We start from the raw sequence: 17817 nt of genomic DNA on the forward strand, positions 1-17817 counted from the left end.
TGGAGTGGCCTAGCCAGTCTCCAGATCTCAACCCCATAGAAAATCTTTGGAGGGAGTTGAAAGTCCGTGTTGCCCAGCGACAGCCCCAAAACATCACTGCTCTAGAGGAGATCTGCATGGAGGAATGGGCCAAAATACCAGCAACAGTGTATGAAAACCTTGTGAAGACATACAGAAAACATTTGACCTGTGTCATTGCCAACAAAGGGTATATAACAAAGTATTGAGAAACTTTTGTTATTGACCAAATACTTATTTTCCACCATAATTTGCAAATAAATTCATAAAAAATCCTACAATGTGATTTTCTGGATTTTCTTTCTCATTTTGTCTGTCATAGTTGACGTGTACCTATGATGAAATGTACAGGCCTCTCTCATCTTTTTAAGTGGGAGAACTTGCACAATTGGTGGCTGACTAAATACTTTTTTGCCCCACTGTATATTACAGACAAATACTCCTCAGTTTCATCAGCTGTCCGGGTGGCTGGTTTCAGACGATCCCGCAGGTGAAGAAGCCAGAAATGAAGGTCCTGGGCTGGCGTGGTTATATGTGGTCTTGCGAGCCCGGTTGGACGTACTGCCAAATTCTCTAAAATGACGTTGGTATTGGTCCCTCAAGTAACATTGATTTCTCTGGGAACAGCTCTGGTGGACATTCCTGCAGTCAGCATGCCAATTGCACGATCCCTCAAATCTTGAGTCATCTGTGGTATTGTCTTGTGTGACAAAACTGCACATTTTAGAGTGGCCTTTTATTGTCCCCAGCATAAGGTGCACCTGTGTAATGATCATGCTGTTTAGTCAGCTTCTTGTTATGCCACACCTGTCAGGTGGATGGATTATCTTGGCAAAGGAGAAATGCTCACTAATAGGGATGTAAAAAAATGTGTGCACAAAATTTGAGAGAAATAAGCTTTTTGTGCACAAGGAACATTTCTGGGATCTTTTATTTCAGCTCATGAAACATGGGAACAACACTTTACATGTTGTATTTATATATTTCTGTTCAGTATAGATAACTTTTGAAAAACTGGGCCCAGTTCTCATACCACAGGGCCCTGGACTGGTGTGATTATGACTCTACTGAGGCACAGGTGGTCTAAGACTCCTGCTCCAGAGACGACCACCTCTCAGACCACCCGGATAAGCCACGACATCTCCACCAACCCCTGACCCTTGACCCGATCTCCAGGTTACCCTGAGGGAGCTTCTTCTTGATGTAAAAAGGGCTTTATAAGATACATTTGATTGAATTTAATTGATTGATTCTTCAACTACTGTCTCTCCAGGTAAGTCACTTAACTGGCCCGGGTCTTCCAGGATGGGATGGATCAGCACTGTGCTGGGAAATGGCCAAGTTGCAGGTTCAATCCCCGCATGGGGTCATATAATGTGTGTTTGCTGTCTAGGATACTTTCGATAAGTGTCTGCGAGTTGAACATCCACGTTATTGCAGTTAATGAAAATATATCATCCCGTGAAAGTGTTCTGTCGTTCGGTCTCTGAATCCGGCTTGAGGCCGAGAAAGTGGGGAAGCTGCGTCTGCTTGTTAAACATGTGAAAACAGAGGAGACCGGTGCTTGCCCTGACCTCCTTTTCCTGCACTGGAAAAAAAGTTATATACTGAAGGAAGATGGAAAAAAACAAGTAAAGAATCCATGGAGTGAATGGGGGGTGGGTGGGAGAGAAGGTGGATTGGAGGAGGGGGGACGGACAGAGGAGTCCATTTAAAAAGAATTGGCAAAAAAAATCCCTATAGCAGCACACAATGCCATAGCCGGGGTTAAGTGCTAGGATTTCAGCCGATGGGATTTGGGGTCCCGCGTTTTAAGCCCTGTCCCCCGAGCTCAGGGGGGTTCCCGAGCCCCTGGCCCCAGTCATCTGCCATAATCAGAACGATGATATACAGGCCCCATTAAAGGAGTGAGCCGCTGACATGCCACACAATAGCCCCTCACAGCGTGGCCAGGAAGCCTGCCCATCCAGGTGCACTCCACTCCCAGCCACTCATAACCAGGGCCAGGACTCTCTCCCCTCTCCTCCCTCCTCTCCCCTGGGCCGCATTGTTAGACCAGAGGAACCCATTGAGAGGAAAGTTGGGGAGGGAGGGGACGAGGAGAAAGAGAGGGGGAGTCTCAGAGGTGGTGGGGGCTGAGGGAGGTCGGGGGAGTTGCTTCGCAAAGATGTAGAGGAGAGAGAGAACTCAGGTATGTTGAAAAGACAGGACATTTGAGCAGGCTCGGCGAATCACTGGGCTTGAGACAATGGTCATAATAAAAGTTTCCCCTTTCGCCCTTTCCCCCCGTATACCTGACCTACCGCAGTGCATCCCGGGGCACAAAAGATAGAGGGAGAGAAAAGAGCCCCAGATAGGATATGATATGGGTTAGGTCCTGGGGGACGGAGGGAGCGCACCGCTGCGCATCCCCACGGTATCATCGGCGACGGCTCACAGTCTGTCTGTCAGCGGGTGATTTAGCCCTTAGCGGTGGGGGGCCCGGAGATCATACGCACACATGCATACACATACACACGCACGCACACACACACACTCACACAGACATGGCCCTGTATCTGTTCACTCAGACGTGTGTCCGGCCCGGGGAGCCCCTGTGAACGGACACGGCCCTATTACCCCGAGGCCCAGCCCCAGACGCACACAGCCACCGCCGCCACACCATATACCATACCAAACTATGATGTACCTCGGGCCATAAGACCCTGTCTGGGAAGGCTTCACTGCACAAATCCCCCCTCGGTTAATACACATTAAGAGTGAAGTGCCCTCTTCCGTGCAGATATCTGCGTGTGTGGTCCACTTTACAGCAACACTAAGGAAACTGCAACTCCTTTCTGCTTATTACAGCAGTCACCTCTATGACTCTTTGGGGGGGGAATCCCTAAAGGCTCTGCCAAGCAGTGGCGATTTTAGCATGTAAAGCTTGGTGGGGCAAACTAAAAACAATTGGGGGGATGCATGCCAGCAAAGCCACTACACAACACAACACTAAACAATACATTAATTGCACTATAACGGTGACAAACTGTGCCCACAAACTGTTAGGCCCTACATAAAGCTGTCCCAACAGCAGAGTCCCAACAGCAGTCCCAACACCTTATCACTGCTACACCTGACTATCAGCGGAGCCTCGTCTGGCAGCGAAACAGTTCATTCAGCCTCATTTACTGCCTTTAAAAAAAACATAGCTGATATGGCTGACTTGCTTAAACAAATGTGGTTTCTACTGACAATTGAGATGTACAAACTATGGCATAAGGGGACGACAAGCGGATAAGAGGCAATCCGTAATTTCGATTAAGACATTAATGAGCGAGCTATGACAGAGGTAGTCAAATAACTATTTGTTCAGCACTTTTGAAATGTACAGCGACAGAATTCACATGGGCCGTTCTTACAGTATTCTCCCTGTACACCAAGTCAGAACCGTAGAACAAATAAAGGGGCCATATAAGCAGACAATGAAAGCTATTACAATATTCGATGAGTACATTTCTCTAAAACAAGTTATAGGCTACATGTGCACCACCAAGTCAGAACAGTAGGTGAAATTAAGAGGGGAAAATATACCAAATGATTAGGGTGAGGCAATGGGCTACTAACAGCTTACTACACAACATACACTTAGTATTACTTTCTTAGCTACAGTATACATAGCTCCCTGGCATATTACATCATTTATGCAGCAGCGTACAATACATATTTGGACTCACCTTGTTGTGCTGTGCTCACTTGAACAGGAAGGTGGCGCGGCAATCCTTAGTGTGCAAATTTTGTCATCAAACTTTGTCATCAAAGTCTGGCATTCTCTGGATTTATGGTGCCAGTTGTCTTGAACTCATTGAAGTCAGATTTCCCAGTTTCGAGTTAACAGTTGTTTGAGCGTGGCAGAAATCATGCTGGATTGACAGCATGGCCAATGTTAAATGTTTATCATTTTAAACTTAGAAAAGAGACCCTTAAATTGGGACCATACACCCACTCCACTGAATAGCAGGCTAGTGATTGCTTTGCAATGCTTGCAGTTAGCCACTGATTCCTTCCAAACCACTCATTGTTGAATTTGCGATTTCCAACTTGTTGTGTAATGTTTATGTCCAATGGCCGATGAGCACCGATACGTTTTATCTATAATTTCTCTTCATTATTTCTCTTCATATGACAAGGATTAAAAAGCATTTGCCAGTAGATTGTTGACTTGATTCATGATGATAACTGCTAGCTAAGATTTTGAAAGTATGATGTTGACGTGATCAGTATAATCAAAGCTACTGTAGATATAACGTGATTTGACGTCATTTTATCTGTGGCCAATGACCTTGAGCCTTCTTGGATGGGCACTTCTAATGTAACTCTATGGCAGCACCCAAGGGGCTTGAATTATCGAGCTCTACCCTTAGATTTGGCAGTGACGTAGTGTCCCCATGAGTGACAGAACACTGAGCCAATCACGGTGCAACTACATTTAAGTCATTTAGTAGATGCTCTTATCCAGAGTGACTTACAAATTGGTGCATTCAACTTAGGATAGCCAGTGGGACAAGCACTTTTTTTCTTCTTTTTTTTAGGGGGGGGGGGTTAGAAGGATTACTTTATACTATTCCAGGTATTCCTTAAAGAGGTAGGGTTTCAAGTGTCTCCGGAAGGTGGTCAGTGACTCCGCTGTCCTGGCGTCGTGGGGGAGCTTGTTCCACCATTGGGGTGCCAGAGCAGCGAATAGCTTTAACTGGGCTGAGCGGGAACTGTGCTTCCGTAGAGGTAGGGGGGCTAGCAGGCCAGAGGTGGATGAACGTAGTGCCCTCGTTTGGGTGTAGGGTCTGATCAGAGCCTGAAGGTAAAGAGGTGCCGTTCCCCTCACAGCTCTGTAGGCAAGCACCATGGTTTTGTAGTAGATGCGAGCTTCAACTGGAAGCCAGTGGAGTGTGCGGAGGAGCGGGGTGACATGAGAGAACTTGGGAAGGTTGAACACCAGACGGGCTGCAGCGTTCTGGATAAGTTGTAGGGGTTTAATGGTACAGGCAGGGAGCCCAGCCAACAGCGAGTTGCAGTAATCCAGACGGGAGATGACAAATGCCTGGATTAGGACCTGTGCCGCTTTCTGTGTAAGGTAGGGTCGTACTCTGCGAATATTGTAGAGCATGAATCTGCAGGATCGGGTCATCGCTTTCATGTTAGCGGAGAACGACAGGGTGTTGTCCAGGGTCACGCCAAGGTTCCTTGCACTCTGGGAGGAGGACACAATGGAGTTGTCAACCGTGATGGCGAGATCATGGAGCGGGCAGTCCTTCCCCGGGAGGAAGAGCAGCTCCGTGTTGCCGAGGTTCAGCTTGAGGTGGTGATCCGACATCCACACTGATATATCCGCCAGACATGCAGAGATGCGATTCGCCACCTGGTTATCAGAAGGGGGAAAAGAGAAAATTAATTGTGTGTAGTCTGCGTAGCAATGATAGGAGAGACCATGTGAGGATATGACAGAGCCAAGTGACTTGGTGTATAGATAGAATAGGAGAGGGCCTAGAACTGAGCCCTGGGGGACACCAGTGGTGAGAGCACGTGGTGCGGAGACAGATTCTCGCCACGCCACCTGGTAGGAGCGACCTGTCAGGTAGGACGCAATCCAAGAGTGAGCAGCGCCGGAGATGCCCAACTCGGAGAGGGTGGAGAGGAGGATCTGATGGTTCACAGTATCAAAGGTAGCAGATAAGTCTAGAAGGATAAGAGCAGAGGAGAGATAGTTAGCTTTAGCAGTGCGGAGAGCCTCCGTGACACAGAGAAGAGCAATCTCAGTTGAATGACCAGTCTTGAAACCTGACTTGTTTGGATCAAGAAGGTAATTCTGAGAGAGATAGCAGCAGAGTTGGGTAGAGACGGCACGCTCAAGAGTTTTGGAGAGAAAAGAAAGAAGGGAGACTGGTCTGAGTTGTTGACATCGGAGGGATCGAGTGTAGGTTTTTTGAGGAGGGGTGCAACTCTCGCTCTCTTGAAGATGGAAGGGACATAGCCAGCGGTCAAGGATGAGTTGATGAGCGAGGTGAGGTAAGGGAGAAGGTCTCCGGAAATGGTCTGGAGAAGAGAGGAGGGGATAGGGTCAAGCGGGCAGGTTGTTGGGCGGCCGGCCGTCACAAGTCGCAAGATTTCATCTGGAGAGAGGGGAGAAAGAAGTCAAAGCATAGGGTAGGGCAGGACCAGCGGTGTCATTTAACTTAATAAATGAGGATTGGATGTCGTCAGCCTTCTTTTCAAAATGGAGAACATTACCAACCACTATGCTCCATATTTTCCACTGGCTGCCCCACCACCACAGAAAGCACTGAGCTAGGCTGAAACACCTGCATTTTGGAGCTGCCTTACTCAAGAAAGCAAAAAAGAGACCATGTTTGTATGCTGCTTTATTACTCAAATATTTGTTTTATATTTTTGACAGTTTTGCAATCTGATATGTGACCCAAGGTGCCCTGTCCTGCCCTGTCTTTTTTTTATTTTATGCATTGTGAAGTTTTGCGGTTTCAGTCACAACAGATTCACACTCGCCCCTACCATTTGTTAAACCTTTTTATTTCACCATTATTTACAGGTAAGTCAATTGAGAACTGTCTTGTTGCCAATGACGATCTGTCAAACACATCAATAAACAAAATATAAATAAACAAATATTACACTATACATATCTACACCGAGTGTACAAAACATTAGGAAAAAACATTTTGCCCTCAGAACAGCCTGAATTTGTCGGGGCATGGACTCTACAAGATGTCGAAAGTGTTCCACAGGGATGCTAGCTCATGTTGACTCCAATGCTTCCCACAGTTGTGTCAAGTTGGCTGGATGTCCTCCATTTTTGATACACACAGGAAACTGTTGAGCGTGCGTGAAGAAAAACCCAGCAGCGTTGCAGTTCTTGACACACTCAAACCGGTGCACCTGGCACCTACTACCATACCCCGTTCAAAGGAACTTAAATATTTTGTATTGCCCATTCATCCTCTGAAAGGCATTTCACTGTACTTGTGCATTGAAACTTGAAACATACACAACTGTCTCAATTGTCTCAAGGCTTAAAAATCATTCTGTAACCTGTCTCCTTCCCTTAATCTACACTGATTTTAAGTGGATTTAACAGGTGACATCAATAAGGGATCATAGCTTTCACCTGGATTCACCTGGTCAGTCTATCATGGAAAGAGCAGTGTTTTGTACTCGGTGTATACACATCAATTACACAATACATGAAAAGCAAACTCAAATCACAAAAAGCATAATTAAATCATAAGAAACAAACATATTCAAAACTAAAGACATTCTGGAGATCCCTTCAAAAAAGTGGCCACAATTTTTTTAGGACTGGCTTTAAACTGCAGTTCTCTTTGCATTTGGTGTAAATAATGATCGGATGGTTTGGTGATTGGCATCCGTAGCCCCTTTTTAACAAAGTGAGAAAGAGAGTAGGAGAATAAGAGGTTTTTCTGCCTCCCTTCCCTTTAAAGGCACAATATGCAGAACAAATTGTAGAAAAAATTCTAATAGTTTGCCTAATTTCAGTTTGTTACAAAACAAGCAATAATTGTGTATAGAATCATTGTACATTTACATTTAGGTCATTTAGCAGACGCTCTTTTCCAGAGCGACTTACAGGTAGTGAATGCATACATGTTTTTTTTTTCATACTGGCCCCCCGTGGGAAACAAACCCACATCCCTGCCGGCCAAACCCTCCCCTACCTTGGACGACGCTGGACCAATTGTGCGCCGCCCATGGGTCTCCCGGTCGCGGCCGGCTGCGACAGAGCCTGGACTCGAACCAGGATCTCTAGTGGCACAGCTAGCACTGCGATGCAGTGCCTTAGACCACTGCGCCACTCGGGAGTGATCTAAACCACTGTGAAATATCTGTTCCATAACCAAAAATATTGTATTTTCAGCTGTTTGAAGCTGGTGTACAAAACCGAAAGTAAAGACGCAAAAACGAAACTTAAGACCGAGAAGCATAGAAATAGTGCACATAGAACAAATCTACTGGTTCGTAGACTTGCTTTCAATGAGAATGACAGATCTATAACTCACATTTCTATGTGATTTTGGTCGGGTCGCCCAAAAAGTTACATATTGCAGCTTTACATTTAAAATACCTCTTAATTACAGCCGTACAGTGTCCAGGCATAACAGTGAATAAATAAATGTACTTATTTGCTAAAAGGTTTATTCTCTTCACTTCATCCTACCTCTCTGTGCGGTTCTCTACATGGACTATTCGTACACACGCACACAAACACACAGAGAGACACAAACACCCCAGTACAGTATAGAGCGAAGGCCGACACCGTGCGGCTGAACACGTCAGATATAAGCAGCCAGCATTTGTCACAGGGAATAATCATAACAGCCAATAGAGGGCTTGTTATTGGAACACTGATTTGGACCGGCACGAGGATGGGGGTTCACACACTCAGCGGTGGGTATGACTGTGTGTGTATGACTGTGTGTGTGTGTGTCAGAGACAAGGCAAGCACAGCATGTGAAGCAGAACAGATCTTCTGGATAAACTCAGCCGGTGGCAGAAGGCGAGATACACACACACACACACACAAATTGATTCCTATTTTGCATGCCTCCCCCTCCTATATTCAGTCTTGATATAGTGACTTAGACTGGCGTCTTTGAGAAACACCCGTTACTGGACGTGAGGAAACATACTATAGGAATCCTGCAGATAGTCCTCAAATAAATCCTGCATGTTTGATTCCTGATGGACTACCTGCAATAATTCCCCTACACCAAAATGGTCCCAAAATCCTGTGAGATATCCTGTAGGTAAGAGTCCAGCAGGTAAATCCACAAAATGTCCAGGGCCATTCTCCTACAGGACAACCTGTTGGATTTCTTCCACATCCTTCAGAGAACTTCATGTATGTCAGTGATGCTGTAGGTGGGTGTAGTGGTGGAATCAAGCGCAGGACACCGAAGTACAGTCCAAAAGACTTTAGTGAAAATCCACAAGGGAAAATGAACAAACTTGCCCGAAGGCGAAACTCCGCACGTAGGCGACAAAACAAAACGGGCGCACTACACAGGTGCGTCAAACGCTCCAACACAGTGGAGAATAGCTCAACCGAGCGATATAGTATACACGTCCAGCAACGCACGACAGAAATAAAGCAATCACACACAACACTAGACAAACACAACGAGAACTTATAGGACACTAATTACACTAAACGATAACAGGTGTCACAACAAACAGACAAAAGCAAACGAACATAGAAACATGCAACGGTGGCAGCTAGTATTCCGGAGACGACGAACGCCGAAGCCTGCCCGAGCAAGGAAGAGAGGCAGCCTCGGCCGAAACCGTGACAATGTAGGACAATCCACATTCTTTCAAAAGAATGGACAGATTACACAAGATATGATTGCATGGCAATTTTATTATCCAATGAAGCAACAGCTGACGTGTTTGTCCATTTCACTAGCACTGTATAAAAGATGATTCCTAGGTGAAAGAACATTTGATTTTGAATAGATATGTTAAGGAAAAGCATATTTTGTAACAAGAGTGAGAGTAATGGTGACATCACATGAACAGCTTATGTCTATTAGTGTGAAGGGAAACGGATGTCTGCAATGGTAAACTTGGTGATAGTTGGTTTTAATATGGCTGGTACACCAACATCTGTGTGTTAGGCTCCATTTTAAAGGGAGAAATGAGAGGCTGAAACTGTGGTGTTACCTTCGCCTGCATGGCTGTCCAGTGCTGCCTTCTGTGGTAGTCAGTCTCACTGTTGTTTACAGGCTCTGTCTTAACTGGGGAGGACAGGAGAGGGATGAGAGGGGCAGAGTTCAGAATATAACTGCAGAACATCTGTGTGTTACATGAAAAACAGCGACAAAATAGTGCAAATTATATATTGTAGTAGTAAAAGACAACCTACTCACCTTTAACTGGTAGACTACTGGACTAATGGAGCTCCAAATGAGACAAAGAATCAGAAACAGATGAATTAGTAAATGTATTGTTTTCTCATGCACTTAACAACTAATGTGGTGTGGTGGCCTTCTGCTAAACTGTTAGAAATACAAGGTAAAGAATTACAGTGAAATACTAGGTGTATGTGTGTGTTTTGTGTGCTCCCTGTAGTCTTAGCTGTAAGGGAAAAGAAGAGAACTCACATGGTAGTGGTGAAACTGTCCAAGCCAGCTAAAATAAAACGGAGTGAAAGTCATGTAAAAATATATATACATCTAAAATGTGTATATTTAATTGAGACTGAATATATTTCAGTGAAAATAATGTGATATTTCATAGATAAACGTTGGCTGTGTTCCAAATTGCATACTTGTGTTATATCTAGAGCCTATAGCGAGTACGGAAATCAACTGTCATTTTTCAAGTGCGATTCCAAAGTATGTACTAGGTTTGCTGAAAGTTCTATAAGTGGACTTGGAAGGTCTGGAAAACAAAGAACGCATGGGAGCATACATTTTTGTTCCCTTTACCGGGGAGGCTATCCCATAACACCTTGCAACACAGCGAAAATTCCAAAAACGTCTGAATTAATGGCAGACTGAAGTCCCCGCTTGATGGTTTTTGCGACTGCACTTGAAGAAACTTTCAACGTTTTTGAAATGTTCAGTATTGGGAGAAAATGTTCCAGAGGAATAAGGAATAACTTTGTAAGATGTACACTAACGGTCAAAAGTTTTAGAACACCTACTCATTCAAGGGTTTTTCTTTATTTTTTACTATTTTCTACATTGTAGAATAATAGTGAAGACATCAAAACTATGAAATAACACATATGGAATCATGTAGTAACCAAGAAAGTTTTAAACAAATAAAAATATATTTTATATTTGAGATTCTTCAAATAACCACCCTTTGCCTTGATGACAGCTTTGCATACTCTTGGCATTCTCTCAACCAGCTTCATGAGGTAGTCACCTGGAATGCATTTAAATTAACAGGTGTGCCTTCTTAAAAGTTAATTTGTGGAATGTATTTCCTTCTTAATGTGTTTGAGCCAATCAGTTGTGTTGTGACAAGGTAGGGGGGGTATACAGAAGATAGCCCTATTTGGTAAAAGACCAAGTCCATATTATGGCAAGAACAGCTCAAATAAGCAAAGAGAAATGACAGTCCATCATTACTTTAAGACATGAAGGTCAGTCAATACTGAACATTTCAAAAATGTTGAACGTTTCTTCAAGTGCAGTCGCAAAAACCATCAAGCGCTATGATGAAACTGGCTCTCATGAGGACCGCCATAGGAATGGAAGATCCAGAGTTACCTCTGCTGCAGGGGATAAGTTCATTAGAGTTACCAGCCTCAGAAATTGCAGCCCAAATAAATTATTCACAGAATTCCAGTAACAGACACATCTCAACATCAACTGTTCGGAGGAGACTGTGTGAATCAGGCCTTCATGGTCGAATTTCTACAAAGAAACCACTACTAAAGGACACCAATAAAAATAAGAGACTTGCTTGGGCCAAGAAACATGAGCAATGGACATTAGACCGGTGGAAATGTGTCCTTTGGTCTGGAGTCCAAATTCGAGATTTTTGGTTCCAACCGCCGTGTCTTTGTGAGACGCGGTGTGGGTGAACGGATGATCTCCGCATATGTATTTCCCGCCGTAAAACAAGGAGGAGGTGTTATGGTGTGAGGGTGCTTTGCTGTTGACACTGTCTGTGATTTATTTAGAATTCAAGGCACACTTAACCAGCATGGCTACCACAGCATTCTGCAGCGATACACCATCCCATCTGGTTTGGGCTTAGTGGGACTATCATTTGTTTTTCAACAGGACAATGACCCAACACACCTCCAGGCTGTGCAAGGGCTATTTTACCAAGAAGGAGAGTGATGGAGTGCTGCATCAGATGACCTGGCCTCCACAATCCCCTGATCTCAACCAAATTGAGATGGTTTGGGATGAGTCGGACCGCAGAGTGAAGGAAAAGCAGCCAACAAGTGCTCAGCAAATGTGGGAACTCCTTCAAGACTGTTGGAAAAGCATTCCAGGTGAAGCTTGTTGAGAGAATGCCAAGAGTGTGCAAAGCTGTCATCAAGGCAAAGGGTGGCTATTTGGAGAATCTCACATATAAAATACATTTCGATTTGTTTAACACTTTTTTGGTTACTACATGATTCCATGTGTTATATTTTGATGTCTTTACTATTATTCTACAATGTAGAAAATAGTAAAAATAAAGAAAAACCCTTGAATGAGTAGGTGTTCTAAAACTTTTCACCGGTAGTTTAAGTATTTACTTCATTTATTAACCAAATTATGTTAAAATGTTGAACAAATGACTTTCATATGAATTTTGAATGTAAATGTTGAGTCACTGCTGTTTATCACCCTATCCCAGGAGTTTAGACAGGAGTTTATTCAGCACTGTGCCACATCACTATGTTAGAAGTAGATCCACATGTTATTCTATATCATGCAGAATTGTCAGCTCATTGTAACATATGAAGCTCATTCTAAAATACAGACGTGGGTGATTTCTACCCCAGGGTACAGCACTGTGTGCAAGTTTTTATTCCTGCCCAGCAAACACCATGTTCAACTATTCATAGTCTACAATTTAAACCACAATTAGTTGAATGAGGTGTACTGAACAAGCTTTTGAATGTTGATTTCCTTGATGTCCCTCACTTAGGGATGATCAGTTGTGTATAGTACTTAAGTAAAACTACTTTAAAGTACTACTTACAGTGCATTGGGAAAGTATTCAGACCCCTTGACTTTTTCCACATTTTTTTCTCATCAATCGACACTCAAACACATAATGACAAAGTGAAAACAGGTGTTTAGACATTTTTGTAAATGTATTCAGATCCTTTGCTATGAGACTCGAAATTGAGCTCAGGTGCTTCCTGTTTCCATTGATCATGCTTGAGATGTTTCTGCAACTTGATTGGAGTCCACCTGTGGTAAATTCATGTGATTGGACATGATTTGGAAAGGCACCCACCTGTCTACAGTGGGGAGAACAAGTATTTGATACACTGCCGATTTTGCCCGATTTTGGCCCACTCCTCCATACAGACCTTCTCCAGATCCTTCAGGTTTCGGGGCTGTCACTGGGCAATACGGACTTTCAGCTCCCTCCAAAGATTCTCTATTGGGTTCAGGTCTGGAGACTGGCTAGGCCACTCCAGCACCTTGAGCTGCTTCTTACGGAGCCCACACCTTAGTTGCCCTGGCTGTGTGTTTTGGGTCGTTGTCATGCTGGAAGACCCAGCCACGACCCATCTTCAATGCTCTTACTGAGGGAAGGAGGTTGTTGGCCAAGATCTCGCGATACATGGCCCCATCCATCCTCCCCTCAATATGGTGCAGTCGTCCTGTCCCCTTTGCAGAAAAGCATCCCCAAAGAATGATGTTTCCATCTCCATGCTTCACGGTTGGGATGGTGTTCTTGGGGTTGTACTCATCCTTCTTCTTCCTCCAAACACGGCGAGTGGAGTTTAGACCAAAAAGCTATATTTTTGTCTCATCAGACCACATGACCTTCTCCCAATTCCTCCTCTGGATCATCCAGATGGTCATTGGCAAACTTCAGACGGGCCTGGACATGCGCTGGCTTGAGCAGGGGGACCTTGCGTGCGCTGCAGGATTTTAATCCATGACGGCGTAGTGTGTTACTAATGGTTTTCTTTGAGACTGTGGTCCCAGCTCTCTTCAGGTCATTGACCAGGTCCTGCTGTGTAGTTCTGGGCTGATCCCTCACCTTCCTCATGATCATTGATGCCCCACGAGGTGAGATCTTGCATGGAGCCCCAGACCGAGGGTGATTGACCGTCATCTTGAACTTTTTCTAATAATTGCACCAACAGTTGTTGCCTTCTCACTAAGCTGCTTGCCTTTTGTCCTGTAGCCCATCCCAGCCTTGTGCAGGTCTACAATTTTATCCCTGATGTCCTTACACAGCTCTCTGGTCTTGGCCATTGTGGAGAGGTTGGAGTCTGTTTGATTGAGTGTGTGGACAGGTGTCTTTTATACAGGTAACGAGTTCAAACAGGTGCAGTTAATACAGGTAATGAGTGGAGAACAGGAGGGCTTCTTAAAGAAAAACTAACAGGTCTCTGAGAGCTGGAATTCTTACTGGTTGGTAGGTGATCAAATACTTATGTCATGCAATAAAATGCAAATTAATTACTTAAAAATCATACAATGTGATCTTCTGGATTTTTGTTTTAGATTCCGTCTTTCACAGTTGAAGTGTACCTATGATAGAAATTACAGACCTATACATGCTTTGAAAGTAGGAAAACCTGCAAAATCGGCAGTGTATCAAATACTTGTTCTCCCCACTGTATATAAGGTCCCACAGGTGACAGTGCATGTCAGAGCAAAACCAAGCCATGAGGTCGAAGGAATTGTCCGTAGAGCTCCGAGACAGGATTATGTCGAGGCACAGATCTGGGGAAGGGTACCAAAAAATGTCTGCAGCATTGAAGGTCCCCAAGAACACAGTGGCCTCCATCATTCTTAAATAGAATACGTTTGGAACCACTAAGACTCTTCCTAGAGCTGGCCGCCCGGCCAAACTGAGCAATCGGGAGAGAGGGGCCTTGGTCAGGGAGGTGACCAAGAACCCGATGGTCACTCTGACAGAGCTCCATAGTTCCTCTGTGGAGATGGGAGAACCTTCCAGAAGGACAACCATCTCTGCAGCCCTCCACCAATCAGGCCTTTAAGATAGAGTGGCCAGATGGAAGCCACTCTTCAGTAAAAGGCACATGACAGCCCGCTTGGAGTTTGCCAAAAGGCACCTAAAGACTCTCAGACCATGAGAAACAAGATTGTCTGGTCTGATGAAACCAAGATTGAACTCTTTGGCCTGAATGCCAAGCGTCACGTCTGGAGGAAACCTGGCACCATCCCTACAGTGAAGCATGGTGGTGGCAGCATCATGCTGTGGGGCTGTTTTTCAACGGCAGGGACTGGGAGACTAGTCAGGACTGAGGGAAAGATGAACTGAGAAAAGTACAGAGAGATCCTTGATGAAAACCTGCTCCAGACCGCTCAGGACCTCAGACTGGGGCGAAGTTTCACCTTCGAACTGGACAATGACCCTAATCACACAGCCAAGACAACGCAGGAGTGGCTTCGGGACAAGTCTCTGAATGTCCTTGAGTGGCTCAGCCAGAGCCCGGACTTGAACCCGATCAAACATCTCTGGAGAGACCTGAAAATTGCTGTGCAGCGATGCTCCCAATCCAACCTGACAGAGCTTGAGAGGATCTGCAGAGAAAAGTGGGAGAAACTCCCTTAAATACAGGTGTGCCAAGCTTGTAGAGTCACACCCAAGAAGACTCAAGGCTGTAATCACTGCCAAAGGTGCTTCAACAAAGTACTGCGTAAAGGGTCTGAATACTTATGTAAATGTATTATTTCCGTTTTTTATTTTTAATAAATTAGCTAACATTTCTAAACCTGTTTTTGCTTTGTCATTATGGGGTATTGTGTGTAGATTGATGAGGAAAAAATCAATTTAATCAATTTAAGAATAAGGCTGTAACGTAACAAAATGTGGAAAAATACTTTCCAAATGCACTGTAAGTTTTTTTGGGGGGGTATCTGTACTTTACTATTTATATTTTTGACAACTTTTACTCCACTATATTCTTAAAGAAAATATGTACTTTTTACTCCATACATTTTCCCTGACACCCAAAAGTACCTGTTACAATTCAAATGCTTAGCAGGACAGGAAAATGGTCCAATTCACACACATCAAGAGAACATCCCTGGTCATCCCTACTGCCTCTTATCTGGCAGACTCACTAAACACAAATGCTTTGTTTGTAAATTATGTCTGAATGTTGGAGTGTGCCCCTGGCTCTCTGTAAATAAAAAAATTAAAAAAATTAAAAATTGTGCCGTCTGGTTTGCTTAATATAATGAATGTGACATGATTTATACTTTTACTTTTGATACTTAAGTATATTTTTGTAATTACATTTACTTTTGATACTTAAGTATATTTAAAACCAAATACTTTTACTCATATGTTACTGGGTGACTTTCACTTTTACTTGTGTAATTTTCTATTAAGGTATCTTTACTTTTACTCAAGTATGACAATTGGGTACTTTTTCCACCACTGGGGATGCTAAAATGTTTTCTATTCTACTGAGCCATTTACTTTATGTTCGTATTACCTTTTTATTTCTTATTGTTGTTGCATAGTCGAGAAGGAACCTGCAAGTAAGCATTTTGTTGGACCATGTGTATCTTGTACATATGACTAATACAACTTTTGTACAATGGACTGTGTTCTAAGGATTCATGCACAGATACAGGAAAGGCTAGGGCATCTGGGGGCTGCAGTTAATCTGTCTAATCCCCTGCAGAGAGAGAAGGGCATTAGTAATATTTAAATGGGGTATTATTTAATATAGTATATATTCCTGTTTGATATGCATGCATATAATTAAATTGGACATTGTCTTTTATAATATGCCAGTGTTTGTTTTGTATCCAATGCATTTAGCTTACTAATCTAGTTGTATTACATCATATCACCTATCATTTAGTTATCAATGCATAAGGTGAATATAAAACCAAGCTGTCGTGAACATCAGTGTAATTTAATAATATGCATGGGTGTTATGGTTGTTTGAATTTATCACAATGCAAACCTGCTCATTAGAAATAAAACACCAGCAGTCCTAATGAAATGCAATATTACCTTCACAGTGAAACACCACTATTCTGGCTATTTATCATAATTAAACAGTAAGCAAAATAGCTTATTTCGCTATTTCTGTGGGGGGGATTTAACTTCAGCCTCTGTACAATGCATGAAAGCTTACCTGTCATACGTCCACAACAATGTAGCAGCAGACCAAGCAATTTGCGAGAGGAGGACCCCACGTAAAATGATTCTGGTCGGTGTCAGTTTAATTCACTAACGGGTACTGAGAAAATCGATTCTGTTACTTGTTTACTTGGTATTTGTATTAAATATTTCCATTCTGAGATAGGTGTTCACTGAATTGCTTGCACTAGTTGCTCACACTGCTACATTGGCTACAATGTAAACAGACGTAGCTAGCTAGCATAAAAGCTAGCTTTGTTGACACCGGCTGCGTGATGATGCAGTTTCCTATTTTGATTAGAGGGCACGTCGAAGTACGTTTCAAATTGAGCGGATTTTAAGCGCTCTGCGTTCTCCTATACTAGACTGTATGCTTGGAAGATCATCATTGAGAGAACGCAAGTATGCAATTTGGAACACACCCAATGTTTTAAACCCTTTTTTACTATTTAAATGCAATCACTTCCTTATTTACATGTCATATGATTGATCATGTGACTTGGTTACCGTCGTCAAGTCCTAGCCAAGAAGCCATTAGCCTAGTCATTCAAAAAATCGAATCTATCACCATCCATTTCAAAACACTTTAAAATGATAGCCTAACTTGTGACAACAGTACTAAAGAGACATAGCAAGAGGGATATCATACCTCATTTGTCCCTTTCCATGGAAGCAAGAGTTTTAAATGTAGTTTTTAAAAAGCTAGTTAGCTAGCAGCCAGTGGTAGAGAACATGCTAACTTACTCATAACAAATATTCTGCAAACGCAACACATTTTTAAAAAATAACTATGATACCCCTAACATATTCATATAAACATTTGTTGTAGTTTTAGTGTGTTTCTCTTACTCCTTACCTATAAAAAATAAAATAATATTAGCAGTAATGAACTAGCTAGCTAAACTGACTGGCAGTCATTTCCTCAACTGTTGCTATGGTGACCAAGATGTCACATGACCA

At 43.4% G+C, this 17817-nt stretch overlaps 1 long non-coding RNA gene across 2 annotated transcripts; it reads right to left on the reverse strand.

Annotated features, from left to right (window-relative positions):
• Positions 1–9425: 9425 nt before the first annotated feature.
• LOC121538235 lies at positions 9426–17706 on the reverse strand. 2 transcript variants are annotated; one of them, XR_005995184.2, is made up of 4 exons: positions 17507–17706; positions 9954–10215; positions 9748–9821; positions 9426–9510 (listed from the first exon to the last, which is right to left on the reverse strand). It is a non-coding gene; the product is annotated as an uncharacterized LOC121538235 (long non-coding RNA). The 2 variants fall into 2 exon arrangements; XR_005995185.2 differs by lacking the exon at positions 17507–17706 and adding an exon at positions 16853–16938.
• Positions 17707–17817: the final 111 nt, after the last annotated feature.

The sequence above is a fragment of the Coregonus clupeaformis genome, chromosome 24, assembly GCF_020615455.1.
Source record: "Coregonus clupeaformis isolate EN_2021a chromosome 24, ASM2061545v1, whole genome shotgun sequence".
In the NCBI taxonomy this organism is placed as follows: domain Eukaryota; kingdom Metazoa; phylum Chordata; class Actinopteri; order Salmoniformes; family Salmonidae; genus Coregonus; species Coregonus clupeaformis.